This window comes from Alligator mississippiensis, chromosome 13, assembly GCF_030867095.1.
Source record: "Alligator mississippiensis isolate rAllMis1 chromosome 13, rAllMis1, whole genome shotgun sequence".
Lineage (NCBI taxonomy): Eukaryota > Metazoa > Chordata > Crocodylia > Alligatoridae > Alligator > Alligator mississippiensis.
The window spans coordinates 56,944,026-56,961,733 of NC_081836.1; positions in this window are offsets into that span (position 1 = coordinate 56,944,026).

Consider the following 17,708-nt stretch of genomic DNA (forward strand, 5'->3'; position numbering starts at 1 on the left):
ACTTCAGTTATCTGAGTTAAAATCAGCAGGAGCTGCAAGCTGGCAGCACCTCGTAGGACTTTTCCTGGAAAAGAGGACTGCAGGCACTGACCCTGGGTCTGCATTTGCTGAATGTTATAACTAGCTGGTTTCTTTAAATGCTCATATCTGCCCTAGGGCCCTAACGTGACATCCAGCCAGCTCTCCTCCATCCTCCAATGCTACATCACAGACCCTGCAGCCCAGCTGGACCAAGACGCATTCCTGTTACTCTTCCAAACCGTCAGCAAAGAAGTGCTCCAAGCAGCTCTGAATAAGATCAGCATTCAGGTAAAAGTGAGATCAGCAGGAGGGAATTCAGCTTCCTGTCCTGGTGGAGATGCAGAGGTCCAGCCAGAGCTATTTTCCCAGGATCACGAGTGTCCAAAGTTTATCTCATGCACTTAGGCAGCTATTTTTATTTTAGAAAGCTAAACACAGAAGTAGTTACATGTTAAGGCACAAATCTGCAGCAAATCCTAGATGCACATGACTGTGGCCAGAGGTGGATATTCCCTGTGGTAAGGAGGGAATGATGGCTGGAAGCAGCGTGTGTTGCACAGAAGAGCCATCGGTCCAATGCATGAGTACAATAACTCATGCATGTTTGCCAAGGTTGTGTGGGCAGATTTGCCAGGGATGTAGCTCACAGGGAACTCAGATCCCCTCTCCACACATACTTCAACCATAAGCTACTTGTCTGCAGACGCCTGTACACACCACGAGTTTTAATCCTCGTTCAATTAAATAGGTTTATAAATGTAAAGTTGTTTATTTTGGAGCGTGGTATGTGTGTCTATATGCACGAGGTTTGTGTTCAAAGCCCGTCACATAACCTAACCCTTCCCTGCCTGTCGTCCCTCCTTATCAAGGGCAGCTCCTGCTGCTATTGGCTTGTGTTGGCAACTTTCATAAGCACCTTCATGATTTCTCCTATCCTGTCCTCATGCACAAGTGAAGCTCCCTTTATCCCCCTTTAAATTCCCTCTTATACCACCCACTACCTACAGACAGTGGGCAGCAGCTTGTCCACCGAGGTGGTGAGGCCACACATTTCCTGGCCAATGTTACCTTGTTGCTCGTCTTAGATTATAAATTGTTTGGGCCAGAGACCATCTTCAGGCTCCACGTTTCGACAGCACCTAGCACAACAGGCATCTGGGTCCTTGGCAGGGGTCCTGGGTGCTACAACAAATAATAATTGCAGCATTTTCCTTTCAGATCCCCAGTGCCCAGATCACCCCAGCCTCCAGGGTCTTCCTGCTGAAGGCAGCCTGGGAAGTCCTGAAGACTGACCCCAAAGTGCAAAATGCAGGCTTCCTAGCTTCATGGCTCCAGGAGACGCTGCATGCCTACCTGACGGCTGTAGACACCAACATCCTGGACTGCATGGCTCAGCTCCCCATCACCTGTGACGGGCTGGCCACTGTGTATGTCCAACCCGAGCTCGCTGTTTGATTACACCGCGAATGCAAGGCTGCGAGTGTTTAATGCCCAGCCCATATGTCTTGTGGTCAAACAGTTATTCTTATTCCTTGTGTGGTGTTAGCTCTACTCTCAGTCTTTACTCGAGTTACAAACCCTTGTTATGAATAACTAGTATTAATGATAGCGATGCATTTTCTAAGTGTGATAAATATATAGTACATGACATGCATGCACTCCTGGAACATTGTGACCAGCATCGCCATCCCTCGGGTCTATTCCCAGCACTTAGGTGCAAGCAAAAATCAATGGGTCAAGGATGATAGCACATGTACACCGTAGGTTAGTGTAGACCAGCAGCCTCATGAGTGCTACCCCCATGTGATAAGGGTGGAAGCCAATAAAGAGCAGTCCCTACGCAGCTCACCTCCACATCACACCTTTATCACAGGAGAAGTGTGAGCTGCTAGTGGGGAATCTATTGCAGATGTATGAAGAAGTCCCATAGGGGCAGATCCTCAGCTGGGGGGAACTGGCACTTCGAAGCAGTGCTAGTCGATACCAGCTGAGACAGGAACTGGTGAATGAGATGGGAAGCCTGGGGAGAGGACACAGAGAAATCCAGGATTTAGGAGGAGATGAGACAGACGTTAAGCAGAGACTATGTGATCCTGCAGATCCCATGTCCTTGGGGTAGGAGGGTTTGACATCAGTGCCCGTGGACACTTCTGCCTTGGAGGGAAGTATATGATGGGAAAGGTAACCAGATACTAAGAGCCAATCGCTGCAATATTCTTTCTTTTTCCTCTTCATCAGTGTTCAGGCTCTGGACAGCGTATACTCCAGGATGGACAACAGCACTAGACAACTGGTAGCCACCTGGATTAAAAGGTTCCTTATGTTTTATAGTAAGTGACCGGCCCCTGGGTCAAACTGTGCCTTGTGCAAGTTCTGGGCTATCACGGGATTGCTCAGAGACGGTGGTTATTACCACTCTATAAGCAAATACCTAATAATGAATGGGGAAAAAATGTGTTCACCAATATGTATGCAGTAAAAAAAAAAAAGTCCACAATATTTTGCAATGAATATGATTTGTACATTATTATTTGACCATCTTTACAGCACAAATTCTCTTGCTCCCTGTCACTAGCAGAATAGATGTATTTACACAGCTCTCTCAACTCATCCTTGAGCGATGACTTCTCAATATGCTAGGTGGGGAGGAGAAGGGGGGTATCAGTAAGTAGGCAAATGATATTGTGGAGGGCAGATACCTCTTCACTTAACTCTGCTGTCTTCTTCCTACATTGCCTTTCTATCGAGATGCAGCACCACTCTGCCCTAGAGAACTAAGAGTTTCTTTTTGTGTTTTCTTAGCATGCCCTAAAAGTACAGCCAAAGAGTGGATACTAAGCAACTGGAAGAGTTTCCTGAGTTATGCCTCATACAATGAGCTCACCCTTTCCTGGAGTCGTTTTGATGGGGTGAGAATTTACTTTGAAAAGACTGGTTCATTTTGCTATTTGGTGGTTAGCTGAAAATATTGGGGTTTCAGGGTACACCGTAGAAGGATTGGGTTTCAGGGTACAAACCGCGGTTGGGTTTGAAACCTTCCGTTCGTTTTTGCTGCATTATAATATTTCTCTACATGAAGAGATGTATCTTTACCAGGCGCACTCAAGGCCATGAAGACGCTGTGTGGCAGGCAATAAAATAGGCTGCATACCGTGTTGTTATGACGGTGCTTTCATACACTAGGACGCCATCCCTGATCCCTGGTGCCGGCAAAACTAGATCCAAAAGGCCACTTGGGTCGTCCCAGGCTGTCTAGCACATTGCTTAGAAGCTTAATTCTTGCACCTCACCCAGAGCCTTTACTTATAACCATGTGTGTGTAGTTTGCAGCTCTGGACGTCCTCACAGCCAGCCAACTAGCCCAACTCACAGCCGATCGCAACGTCTTCTCCAACCGCAGCCTTGCGGCTGGCGTCATCCAAGTTCTCGGAGCCAGCAATGTCCTTTTCCTGGATGCCTACTTAACTGAGCTATCCACATTATTGCTATCACCGCCACTAGACCGCGAAGTGATGTACTCGGTGCTGGAGACCGTTCTCCTCAAAGTCAACGAGAGCTTCCCGGACCTGTGCTCACCCTCGCTGAAAGACTTGTTTCAGGTTAAATTGAAGATGCTGCTGACGGTTGCCGACGCACGCATACTGAGCCTCATCCCTACAAAAATAGGCTGCGCTGACTTCCAAGAGATGTAAGTATACAGGTTATATCAGCAAAGGGGCATCTAGGAAGGAGCAAAATGAGGCAGGTTTAGCAGATTTAGCTTCTGCATAGCGTGTACAAGGGCTTGCTACAGAACATTATTACCTACAACTTCTGTGGTTGCCACGCAGCTACCCCATCAGCATTTCTTCTGCTCCCCTTGCAAACATTGCTTTGGACATTTTGAAGCCGTCATATGTAAGTTGTAGACATTAGCTGACCATGGATGTGTCCTCTCTCTTCCCATCAGCAGCAGCAGGGCATGGCACAGGTTGCCGCATTTGCTTATGTTAATTAAGAACCGACCCAAACCTTCATTTCAAATTCCAGCGAACTTGAATCTTTTATGCGGTTCATAAAACATTTGATTCACTTTTTTTTTTTCTTTCTGTCGTGTTTCTCCGGCACCTCCTTCCTTTCTCAGTTTGGCTGAGGAATAAGCTGAAAAGTGCTGCTTTTTCGGTGCCCTGCATTTACAAGGGCCTAAATCAAGAAACACCCCCAGAGGTCAATGGCGTTACACCAGTGTAAAACCATTGGAAAGGACAGCGCTCGCTCTCTGAGCAGGAAGATGCTCTTTATTGTCCGTGCACTTTGCAGACCAAACTAGGTTCAGGGAGTGGCTGGGCGCAAGGCCCTGCACGGTGCGACGTCAAAAGCATGTTTCATTTTGTGCAATTTGCAGCTATCGAGGACTGAATTCAGTGCACAGCCAGTTAGATCCCGAGACCCAGCAGGCCGTATACGAAGCCAGACTGAACTTCCTCAATGGGCAGGTGGCAAAAGAAGGTAACGTGTTGTTCGATTTTGCCTTCTTCCATCCATTTTGCAAAGCTCCTGCCCTCCCGTTGAGTGGTACTTTCTCCTCGTACCTGTGCCGGCTCCTTAACTGCCATTGCGGGGCACTGGGAAAATGTGGGAGGTTGCTTGAAGACAGCTAGGACCATTTTCATTTTGCATTCAAGAGAACATTATTCAGAGAGGAGAGAGGTAAAAGCTGCACCTCAAGGTTGCGCTCGAGGATGCTCAGAAGGTCAGGGAGCATTTTAGTCATTAGTGGATCAAGTTGCCATCACTTTATGCAAGGAAAGTTTTATTATAGGGGTCCAGTATGGATCCATTGAAAGGCTGAAGGTGAAGTGACTTGAAGTGCTAGAACTGGGAGGGGAGCTCCAGATAGAGGAGGTTGGGTAGATATCTGGCTGGGGTATTATGATCCCAGCACACGATCCTGCCCAGGGCAGGGGGTCGGACTTGATGATCTGTTCAGGTCCCTTCTGACCCTAGAAATTATGATTCCTGACTTCTGTTTCTCAGCACTGACCGTCAGTCCATCATGACACCCCGGCATGCGTTACAAACCATGCCATAGTCAGCCAAACAGGAGCTTTTTGGGATCAGTGGCAACGACATCATGAGAGCCAGTGCTACAATGCTGTCTCTAACTTCCAGCCTTCCAAAACAGAGCTGGTTTTTCCCCCATGGGGTTTGCTCGCCTGCATGTCTTAAGTGCATTATTGCCAACCAGGTTGCACATTGCCCGCCTCTTATCCTTCCCTCTCCACGTTCCTTGCAGGAGTCGCCTGTACCTTCACCGCTGCTACCAGCCGAGACTGGCTGCAAGACAACTTTGGCTTCTCCAGTGTTTACGCCGACTACAGCGATTTCATCTGGCTCAATCCCAGCTTTAATGGAGTAAGTATCTCCCAAGGCTAATTCCCACTGCAGCTGGGATTTGAAGGACCAGTCCCTGGACATGGACATTAGTGGTGCACGGTTCTTGTGTTGGCCCTCTCCAGAGGAGCCCATCCTATCCTTTTTCACCTGCATTGGTAGGAGCGGTGCCAGCAGATCAAGGGAAGTGATTCCTCCCCTCTATTCAGCACTGGGGAGGCCACATCTGGGGTCCTGTGTCCAGATGTGGGCCTCCACTACAGAAAGGATGTGGACACGTTGGAGAGAGTCCAGTGGAGGGCAATGAAAATGCTTCAGGGGCTGGGGAACAGGACTGGTGAGGAGAGGCTGAGGGAACTGGGCTGATTGAGTCTGCAGAAGAGAAGACCAAAGGGGATTGCATAGCAGCCTTCAACTCCCTGCAGGGGGGCTGCAAAGAGGATGGAGCTGGGCTGTTCTGAATGGGGGCAGGTGACAGGACAAGGAGCAATGGGCTCACGTTGCAGCAAGGGAAGTTGAGGTTGGATATGAAGAAAAACTCTCTCACCAGGAGGGTGGTAAAGGCTGCCCAGAGAGGTTGTGGACTCTCCATCCTTGGAGGTGTTGAAGACCCGGGCAGACAAAGCCTTGGCTGGGATGATGTAGTTGGGGCTGGTCCTGCTTTGAGCAGGGGGTCAGACTGGATGTGACCTCCTGAGGCCCCCTCCAACCTGAATTTTCTGGCGAGACCGTGTTTTAAGGAAGCAGCATCCATTCTGCATTTGTCCCCGCTCCACTTCAGAAACTAATCTTGATCTACTTCCAATGCGCTCCTGATCTGTAGCTGACAGCCAATTTGCATGAATCTTTTTCAGGCTCTTGATTCTTCATTAATTCTCTATATCTCAGTTTTCACTATTTCTTATTGGCAATGAGTGGTTACTTAAGCCACATGATTCCCCTCCCCCCCACACCCTTATAGGCTGACTAAAATAGGTATAAATGAATGGCCCAGTTGGAATAGAGGTATGAAAGTCTGCACTGAAATTAGTAAAATCTGCAAACATTTTCATTAGTGCCCAGTTCCTGTCCAAACACTCATGAGTAAGAAGGCACTATCAGTCTCAGGGAGCTGAGAATACTGCCTTTGGTCACAAAAAATATTGCAAAGCGCATTTTTTTAAATGACTTCTCTGGCTCCATGTGTGAACCTCAGGAATTAACTGACGATTATGCCCTTTACCTTTCCTTTCAGTACGAGGTGATGGATTTGCTAACAGCAGTGCAGCTGGGGAAACTGGTTGTCATCTCCAACCTCCTAACCAACGGCGCCCAAGTCAGTGCCGAGGTGGACGCAGCAACCTTGATGCGTGTGCTTGGAGGCAGAAACATCTCTGAACTACAAAGCTTCCTGCATGAACTCAATAAGCTGGCGGCTGAGGTGAGGAAGTTCCTTGGGCTATGGATGCTGGCACTACGGGACTATTCCTGCTGCTCCTTTGCAACACTGGGCCCCTTTACACTGCTCTTAATGGCCTTAAAACGGGTGCCTATCCAAATCAGACCCTGAGCATCACCCTATTGCCATTCTGCAGAACCGACAGTCTGTCAGAAAGGCCTGCTTCAAAATGCAATGATTGCAAAGCATCATTTGACTCACAAAAAATGCACGACGCTCAATAGGCATCATCAGTCAGGGAGATTGATGCAATGCCATCATCCCCACCATCTTTGGGTGGATGTTGTTGATTCCTCTGGTGTCGTGTTGGAAAATATCAAATTTTTGTGGGGGGGAAAAAATCAAATTGTATATAATTGTATATAAATTGTGTGTATATATATATATATTTATATATATATTGCCATTGCATCAAAATAAATGCATCGCCTGCACAGCCCCCATTATTATTTTTGTCTCTAGATGGACATCATGCGCATAGCCAACATCAGAGTTCGCGATGTGATGCTAAAGGGCATTTTCCAGATTCTGAAGCCCTATGTTGCCTCCATGACAATGACTGACATGGGTTTCTGGTTCGGTGGCATACTGACATTATTTCTGCCCTCCATCACTGCTGACGAGCTGATGAATCTGACTGCTATAACGAACTGCACGCAGTTACAAATCATGTAAGTAGACGTCCAGGCCCGTTAAAGGAGAACTCATCTTCCTTCTTCTGTGGGCAGTGCAATGGCAGGCGCCACCAAAGGCCAAAAGCAGTTTAGTGGAAGGGGATGACTGATGGGCCATTAGAAATAGTGAGAAGAGACCCATGTGATCACTTCTTACATAAGCTAAAACACTTCTGAACCTCTGCGTTATATGGTGCAATTACCTGGGGCCTCATTCTCAACAAGCCAAAGCACCTCATTAGGGTGTTTCATTGACTTGTCTTGCAGGGTGAAAGGCTTGGATTATGCATTCGACCAGATGTCAACGGAGACAAAGACAGGTGTAACTCAATGGATCGTCGAGGTCCTTCTCCACCTAGGCAAGTCTCGCCCTGATTTTTCCAATGTGTGATGCCCTAAGGAAGGTTAGACCTAGAAGCCGTATGTATTTCTCTGTATGACTGCATCATTTTGATAATCTCCAGAGAATCATGAAGGAGGCATGGATCATTAGCGATGGTCACAAGGATAATTATCTATAGTGGTGGTCTGAGAGGGTCAAAAAGACCCTACTAGGGTTGGGATCTGCACAAACAACATGGGCGAGAAGGTCTTTCTCCCACAGAGCTAACAAACTCAAAGATACTTGGTGGCTGTTCAAAGCTGGTGGTTGGTAAAGACAACCCAGATAAAAAGAGCTCAGACAATGCACAAGAATCCACTTGGGATCAGCAGCATCACCTGCAAAGTTAAGCCAGTTGAACCATTCTGGGGTCTTTTCTTTACACGTAGGGCACGTGGCAGAGCTGATATCTTTTATTAGACCAACTAGATTTTTGCAAAAAAATGTCCTTACACTGCAATTCTTTGAAAAAGTTTTAAATAATTTTGTTGAAAATTAACTAGGGGGTCTCAGGGCCATACATAATATGACCCTGGTCCCCCTAACCCTGTATGGCAGGTTCGGGTGTTACGTCTTGTGCTGTGTCAGGCATGATGGTAGTTTATGAAGAGTTTAGATTACAGATTTGGATAGGATGGTTTGGATGGGGATGATCCTGCTTCAGGCAGGGCATTGGATTAGACCTCTGGAGACCCCTTCCAGCCTGACTTCTCCATGATTCAGTGATATCACATAACTCGTTGTAATGGTTTTCCCAGAATTTCTCAGGATGTGCTGTTACCTGTGTTAGAAGCAGGTTCGCCCATCCTTTAAGTGCATGGCCATTTGCGGGTTTTGCTGTAACCTCCTGCGAGGGGTGGGAAGTTTCCCCCTAACTGAGCGAGATCTGCATTCTTCTGACAGCCTCACAACAGAAATACAAATGACTTCACGTTTTCCTCACCCGTGACTGTTGTATTTTAGACTGCCGCATGCCCGAGAACTGGATGGCCCTTTATTTCCGGCGGTTCCAAACCACGGCGAACATAACAGACTTTATCGCCGTCAACAAGAACTTCACTGGGGTGAGAATGCTGGCTTGCTATTTTGTCATGTGTTGCTGCCTTGGAGTCCAGCTATTCCCATCCTGTTTTGACCTCTAAGTATAAGTCGCCATGGAGCCGATGTACTGCAAGGCCTCGATATGTTATAAATAAGGTGGTGTTATCCTACCAAGCACTAAAGGAGCCAATGGGAGTTTTATTGATGATTTCAGAGGAGTCAGGATGTAACCCAGACTGGATCCAACATGTTTGAGCCCTCTACTTAGTGGATCCTCTAAGCTGCCTTTCTGGGCATTGGCGTGAAGGGCCCTGCTAGGTTTGCTTGTCATATGCTCCTCTTGACATTATAAAGGGAAGGATGATTTTGGGGATAAAGCATTGAACTGAACCTCTACAGATCCAGGCTTGAAGCCCCATGTTCCCTTGGTGTGAAGACCCAAGTTCACTTCACTTCTCCTTGCATCAACTGCACGCCTTAATTCAATCACATCTCCTTGCAGTTCCTCACCTGTAAGATGGGAATGATAATACTTCTCCTTTCCATTTGAGCTGTTGATCTCTTGCTTGCTTTTGGGTATGTACAGGTCCAAGCACATCAGGGTTTTGGATTTCAGGAGGGATTTCCAAGCACTGTTTTATTGCAAATATTAAACAGCACTCTTATAAGACTCCTTTGAAGCAAGGCATCAGGGAGACTGGCACTGTAGTTCTCCCCTTTGCAAGGCCACTTCCAAAGGAAAGCATCCAAGTGATGTAACTTGTCTTTCTTTCCCCATTTTAGATGGAGTATCTAAAGGAGATGACTCCAGTCCAGCTGGCTCAGTTAACCTTGACGCAGGAAGTGTTCAGCTCGGTTACCAATGTTGAACTGGTCTTTGCCAGACTAGCGGAGACCCCTGGCCTGGAGGGGCTGGCTCTTTACTGGGATGAGTTTAACCTGGTCTTTGAGAAGGTAATCACTTGGGAGAGGCCACTGTCTTTGTGGGGTTGCATTGGGTTAGATTTTGCAGCACTTTCCCCCGGCAGTGCACCTGGGGTCCTGGGGAAGCTCTTTGAGACAATTATCCAGGAGCACATCTGCAAGGGTTCAGCGGGGGAGGTTATACTCAGGGACAACCACCACGGGTTCATTCGAGGCAGGTCCTGTCAGACCAACCTGGTGGTCTTCTACGACCAGGTCACAAAAGTCTTGGACACAGGTGGATGTAGTCTTCCTGGATTTTAGAAAGGCCTTCGACACTGTCTCTCACCCTGTTCTCATTAAAAAATTAGGAGATTGCGGTGTCGATGCCTACACAGTCAGATTGGGTCACTAACTGGCTGGAGGGCCGCACCCAGAGAGTGGTGGTGGATGGGTCTTATTTGACCTGGAGGGCTGTGGGCAGTGGGGTTCCCCAGGGCTCAGTCCTCGGGCCCGCACTGTTCAACATCTTCATCAGCGACTTGGACGTGGGGGTGAAAAGCACCCTGTTCAAATTCGCGGATGACAGTAAATTGTGGGGAGAAGTGGGCATGCTAGAAGGGAGGAAGAGGCTGCAATCGGACCTGGACAGGTTACAGGGGTGGGCGGATGAGAACAGGATGACCAGTGCAAGGTGCTGCACCTGGGGAGGAAGAACCAGCAGCAGACCTACAGGCTGGGGAACTCCCTTCTCGTCAGTGCAGAGGCAGAAAAGGATCTTGGAGTCATTATTGATGCCAAGATGAACGTGGGCCGACAGTGTGGGGACACGGTCAGGAAGGCCAACCGCACCTTGTCGTGCATCCACAGATGCATCTCGAGCAGATCTAAGGAGGTGATCCTCCCCCTCTACGCGGCACCGGTCAGGCCGCAGGTGGAGTACTGCATCCAGGTCTGGGCGCCGCACTTCAGGAGGGATGTGGACAGCATGGAGAGGGTCCAGAGGAGGCCACCTGCATGGTCAGGGGCAACAGGGCAGGCCCTACGAGGAGAGGCGACGGGACCTGAACCTGTTCAGCCTCCACAAGAGAAGGCTGAGGGGGATCTGGTGGCCATCTATAAACTGACCAAGGGGGACCAGCAGGCAATGGGGGAGTCCCTGTTCCCCCGAGCACTACCGGGGGTAACAAGGAATAACATCCATAAGTTGACCAAGAGTAGATTCAGACTAGATATCAGGAGGTGCTACTTCACTGTCAGGGCGGCTAGGACCTGGAACCAACTTCCAAGGGAAGTGGTGCTGGCTCCTATCCTGGGGGTCTTCAAAAGGAGGCTGGATAGACACCTTGCCAGGGTCTTTTGACCCCAGCATCCCTTCCTGCTCATGGCAGGGGATCGGATTTAATGATCTGCTCGGGTCCTTTCCAACCCTACCTACTATGAAACTATGCTCAACCCAAAGCTAAGGATGCTGAAGGTGTTAGCAGGGAAGCTCACGATGTTTAAGTGCCACAGAGACTCGTGGGCATAGTTGGACTGATGCACGGGCGGGACGATGACATTATGCAACTCGTGGCCATAGCCCAGTGACTGATTCTGAGAGCCGAGGTTGGGCACTGCTGGGCCCCCCTTGAGGCTATCCCAGAGCTCCCGCTGGGCTAAACAGATGATGCTCCAGAGACTTCCTTGGAGATCATTTAATTTACACCACCTGAGGATCTGGTCCTACCTGTCTTTGGCTTAGGATGGTTACTTTTCCCCCCGTCATAGGGTCACTTTTGGCAAGAACTTCCCACAAAGCATATCTGTTTTTAACCCCCATCAGCACCAGTGCCCTTAAATGCTCGCTTAGGGAAGAGACCTCCACAGAGCATCAGCATTTCAGAACAGGTCCTAGGCTGCCCAGGGGGGGTTACCTCTGTGAACAGCTGTCCCCCAGGTGATACCACTGTCTAAAACGAGAAACTGGACCAGGAGGGATAGTTATAGCCCTTGTCCCTGACACAGCCTGTCGCCAGCACGCTCAATATCTCGATGGAGGTGAAGCGTGCCATGCTAGCGAGAACAATAGAGCAGCTGCGCCTCGAGCTCCCCAGGTTCACAGACAACGATTACCACCTGTGGTTCGAGAAGAAACTTGTGGGCATGCTGCCAAGCATCCGGGCAGAAGATCTTCAGGAGATCCCCACCGACCTGTCCTGCGGCTCGTACAAGTCCATGTGAGTCATAGCGCTGCAGTGGTTTGGGGCAGGCGGAGAGGAGGGCTTACTTTACATCCCTCTCGTCGCATGAGCTCTCACGAGTTCTGCAATATAATAACTCGATATATGCACCAGTCCTGGGGAACCTCGAAAGGAAGGTGCGTGGGGTGCCATGGTCCAGACCAAACCATGAATCTTTTACTCCAAGTTGTGCTGCAGATTTGACCCCTGTAACTTGTAATTTTTTTGTTAAAAAAAAGCATCCTGCAAGCTGCCAAATTTAAATAATCTTATCTTGATTCAGGGCTACTTAAATCCAGGGTTTCTCCTTCTAGCATTATAGCTTGGCTTTGGCTCAAGGTCAATAGCAAAACTCCTGTTGACATCAGTAGAGCCAGGATTTGACTCCTGGCTTTTAATGCAAACGCTTCAACAAGGCAGACGAGGTTATTTGGGTAAACGTGATACCTTTTATTAGGCCAACTAAACAGTGTGAAAAATTGTTCCAGCTATTTAGTTTTTCCAACTATTCAGTTGGTTTAATAAAAGATATCACATTTACCCAGACCCCTGTCTACCTGTCCTTAAACCAACACGGCTACAACCAACAACGCTGAATGCTTCAACAATAATTTTACGCGTGTCAGCCAGGGAGAACATGCATTTAAATGTCTCACGGGAAGTACTCAGTCAGAGTGTGTTGACCAAAGGAGGCCCTTTGCTCAGACGCGGTTTCTTTTATTCTTCAGCATTGCTGGGCTCAATACTGGATTCTTTGACCTGCCTGAGGCTGGCAAGGTGGATGTGTGTCACTACATCGTGTCTTTTCTAACGCAGAAGTCTCAGGTCACCGGTAATGAGCTATTTCCTTATCATTCTTGCCCATTGTGATTCATCTTCATGCATCTGTGATGCACCTTTGTGCATTGTGCTTTTCACTCTGGAGATATGACATTGCCATTGAAGAGGGCACAGCGCACACAGGCTATGTGTACATATTGCCTTCAGGGGCTGTTTTCATATGACCTGCATCTCCAGGCTTCTGTCTATAGCATGACAGCGTGGAGTTCAACTAGGTAGTGAGTTCAAGGCTGCTGGTTCCTGAGAAATATAAGGTTTTCTGTCAAGTGTGGCGGTTTCTTGTGAGCACACTGTGCTCTTTGGACTCTGACCTGCCAACCTATCAAGTAGATCATCGCCACACAGGAAGGAGAAGGAGATGTGGCCTTGCTTTGTCCTGCAGGTTATATAACCTTGAGCTCCTAGCCTGCCAAATCCAAAAAAGAAAAGGCAAATCACAATGATCTAAGGTTTAATAGGAGATCTGCTTCATGCGGACAAGACTTGTCACTGTGTGAAAGCGTCTGCCCATGGACGACGGGACATTGCAGAGTGATGCAGGTAGCAAATTTTCATGCTCAGAGGCATCATTTCCTCTGCGCATATCCTGCATTGATGTGTCTCCAACTTCAATTCTTGCAGTCCAGGGAAAACGGATGTATGCAGAGCATTTCAAAGGCTAGGGATCAGGGCCCTAGAGCTTCAAACGGCTTTTAAAATGTAAGAGATGGGTCTACACATTCATTAATGTGCATTAAGTTTAGTACTTCGATAACCAAGTACTAAATCCGTGTGCAGTAACTTGCACTACTGCACAGTAGCACCGGCGCACGGGTTTTCAGTGACACTTACTGCTCAGTAGCCGAATACTATTGCACAGTAGCGTATTAGCACGGGTTTTGCCCGGCACACGACTGCGCAGTGTTATTAGGCTACTGTGCAGTTAGCATCTCATGCAGATGTGCCCAAGCTGTCCTAAATTCAAACTAGCGACCTGGGATGAAGCATCATAAACGTGTGATGTAACGTATCCTCAGGTTAACACAAACTTTTCCATCACTGCTCCACCGCTGTGCATCTCTCTGTATCCTCCGTGCAGGTCCTGCCTGCTACGCCCAGACTGCCACCAGAGACTGGCTGCTAGGTTTCTTCGGACAATTCTCTGCAGAAGTTCCTTATGCTCAGCTGGTTGCATTGTATCATCAGCCTTTTGATGCAGTAAGTTTTCTTTTTTCCTTGTCTTTCTTCAACTGCAACTTTAAGGCATGGAAAGAAATGGGTTTGGATCTGGATTAATGAGGCTTGGTGCATTTTGTCTCTGTGCAGTACATGGTTTTGGATATCCTGACGCCCCCTCAGATCGGTGACATGGTGGTACATTCGGACACGTTGACCAGGATGGACTTGGCAACCCAACTCGTTCAGTTTTTCCAAGAGAGCAAACCGGAGGATGTCCAGACGATTCTGGTGGCATTCACCAAGGCCGCGATGATGGTATTTTTGGTTGCCTTTTCTTTGATGCCATCCCGACTGCTTCGCAATGCTAATGCTAAATGTTTAATGCCATCTCACCTCAGTCAGGAACTTCTAAAATCTAGTTTGTGACAGATCCTGCCAACGACACAGAACCACAATGCAGATTCTTGTTCATGTTCACATGGGTATTGACTGAGCAGAGGATAATAAAGTCAGTCCTGATGTGATACAGGGCCACTAGACGTTTCCCCAAGGTCCCAGACAAGGGAACTCACTCAGGGTCATGCCTTCCAACCATCTCAGCATCCTAATTCAGATGGCTATAACGTGGGCATGTGAATCATATATCCATGTACGTGTATTGCAGCGCAAAGTCACGGTCCTCCCCAGCGATGACATTACTGGGCTGCTCCTGATGACCTACCTGACAGTCATGTCTGGCCCAATGGAGACATACACCGCAGCGGACTGGAACGCCACCTTCCAAAATGAGATGCGCTTTCTGATCCCGGTCATCAATGCAACAACCCTTGCCTTCATCGTTCCTCAAGATTACGACACCTTAGTGGCTATGTAAGTTGTCTGCAATGTGACTGCACGGCCGCACCGCTTCCCTCGGGCCTTTGATGGGCGGAGAGTTGGGACCTTGATGTCCAGTCTGAAGCAGGCTGGGCCAAGCGGAGGGAACTGGGGTTGGGGTTTCAGGTCTGCTCATAGGGTTTGCTACAAGATGGAGCTTGCTTAGCGATGCAGCACTGTGCCATGGGGATCGACATGCTACGACGGCAACACAACCGGTTGTCCTCTAGCTCTGGAGCACAGCTGCTATGTGTGGGAAGTCGCACAAGGGAAAGCGCCCACATGAAGGAACCTGGCACAGTATTCTGGAGAAGAAATGGGTCTTGCTAAGCCCAGGCTTTTCTGAAATGAGATCCTGCATTCAGGTACTGTCTGCTTGGGTATTTCAGCCTTTTTTTATTTCTTGCCAATGCAGTGTTGCTGGGTTGGACGGAGGTTACGGATACATGACGGAGTCCTCCAGGAGAGCTGTTGTACTCTGGATCGTGCAAAACCTCAAGCTCCTGAAAGGTAACACGGTGGGGTGGCAGGAGAAGACAACGCTCTGGCTGGCTCTGTTAACATGCTATACTGTAGGCGCGTGTAGACAAAACACAAAATTGAAATTTTTAAAAACACCGCTTCAATTTAGGGCCCTTTAAACCCCTGTGTTGTGCACGCACCTGAACTTACCTGCCCCTCCGGCTGCAGGAGCCCAGTGCTCTGCTTTGCATCACAGCTGTAAGGCGGCTTGTGCCCCAAGTCATTTAAGGTGCATTACGCCGCCGAATTTGCTACAGCAGCTGGAATTACTACGTAATACGTCGCCGACGCGAGCAAACATCGACATCATTAAAGCAGTGCAAAAGCATTTAACAGGCTTTAAAGTGTCATGCAGATGCCCCTCGTTTCGTCTACACAAGGCCTATGAGAGTAATGACTCTGCTGCTGTGGGTCAAATCTACTTGGTCACCTACCCAACTAACACTGACACACACTGCAGTACACGAGGAAGAGATCCCACTGCAAAATGTGCCATCTTTCCCATGATATATTATATTATGATATATTAAGGCACGATTCTTTCTGATCCCTGCAAAAGTCATACGTCCCTAGTGGCTTATAAAAAAAAGAGTGAGGGGTCTTTGCTGGTGGCTTGACCTGGTGTGAAGACCCATACCCATCTTCTCTCCTTACCCGCTGTGGGTTGTTCATTCATTGGTTGCACTTTGATTAGTAAGTACCGCAAGCTTTTAAAACTATACGTATCCACGATACTGCAAGGTGCCAGTAATAAGAATTAGGCAACAATTTTTCCTGGAGCCAATCAGGGTCTGACTTCTCCATTTCCATGTGTTTTTAAACAAAATGTGTATTGTGATGGAAGAAATGGAGAACCTCACAAGCATCCTTGGATCTGTTTTTCCCTTAGCCTACCCGGTAGAGCCCATCACTGAATGGATACAGATCACCTGGAGATCATTTTTCTTCGATGCAACCCTAGAAGAAGTAAAAACCACCTATGACAGCTTTGACCCTGTACGTATGAGCTTTGCATTCAGCCTATACATGAAGTGGGGATTTCCAGGATGTGTTGTTATAGTGTCGACAGTGATCAAGGACGTTGTTGTTCTAGGGTCAATTTTATTAGCGAGGGGGTACAATTGGAGTAACTCCATTGATCTCCCCAGAGTTACCGTGCTTTTCATGCTGGCCTCAGGAATTCATCCACAGGAAATTTGCTGAGAGAAGGATGGGGGAAATGTCACCAATTAAGTTGTTTCTTGCAAGCAGCTGAGCTGGATTGAGTGGAAAGAGAGGATATGTCCTGCTGCCAATGCCCGGTGTTGTTTTCCAGGCCAGCGTCCTGGGTTTCCTGAGCACTGGGCAGCTCCTGGAGTATGTTGTGACTTCGGATGCTTTGTATAACGTGACCACAATGCGGACGGTCCTGAGGAGTCTGGAGGGGGAAGACTCTGCAATACCCCTCTCGAAGATGGATGCCTTCCTGATGGAGTTCAACGTCGCCATTGCACAGGTAATCAGGATATCCGCGGAGGACGCTTCTCTTTTTTCACATCCCTTTTTGCTCTAAGCCTTCTTTCCTTAATGTTCGCTCTGCTAGAAAGCAACGGTGCCTTGCTACTGATTGGAGAGAACCATATTTTTCAGCTCTGGGCCCTCGCAGAATAAAACCAGGTGTGTAACGTGTCTTTCCCTTTCTCGTAGATGGGGAGCGCAGGCATCCCGAATGCGGATGTGAGGGTGGAAATGCTGGAGACGCTTTTCCTCAACCTGTCTAACTATTTTTATAAGTTCACGGACCTTGATTATCAAGTCTGGTTCCTGGAGAGGCTGCAGTTCCTCTTGCCCAGCATAAATACGGACCTCCTTGACTTAATCCCTGTAGACATCAGCTTCCCATCCTACACCACCGTGTAAGTGCTGCGTGCATCAGAGCGTTGCATGATAGATTCATGACCAGAAAACCTTCTGGCTTTGGAGTTGCTCTCTCAGGCATGCTTGCCTAGGGATGAGCTGGTTACACCTGAAGCACGAGCAATTCCCTTTATTTTGTCACTGTGCAAAGCCCCTGAGTCGTCACATACTCCAAACACCGATCCGGGGTTTCTTACCTTTGGATCTTTTCTTCTTATGATCGTTTGCAGTGTCCAAGGCCTGGATAACGTCTTCCTGGAGTTTCCACCAACAACCTCACGTGATATATACCTCTCGATGCAAAAGATCTTGGAGCATCACCATAGCTTTTCAGGTGCTTGCTTATTGTGTCGTATGCACAA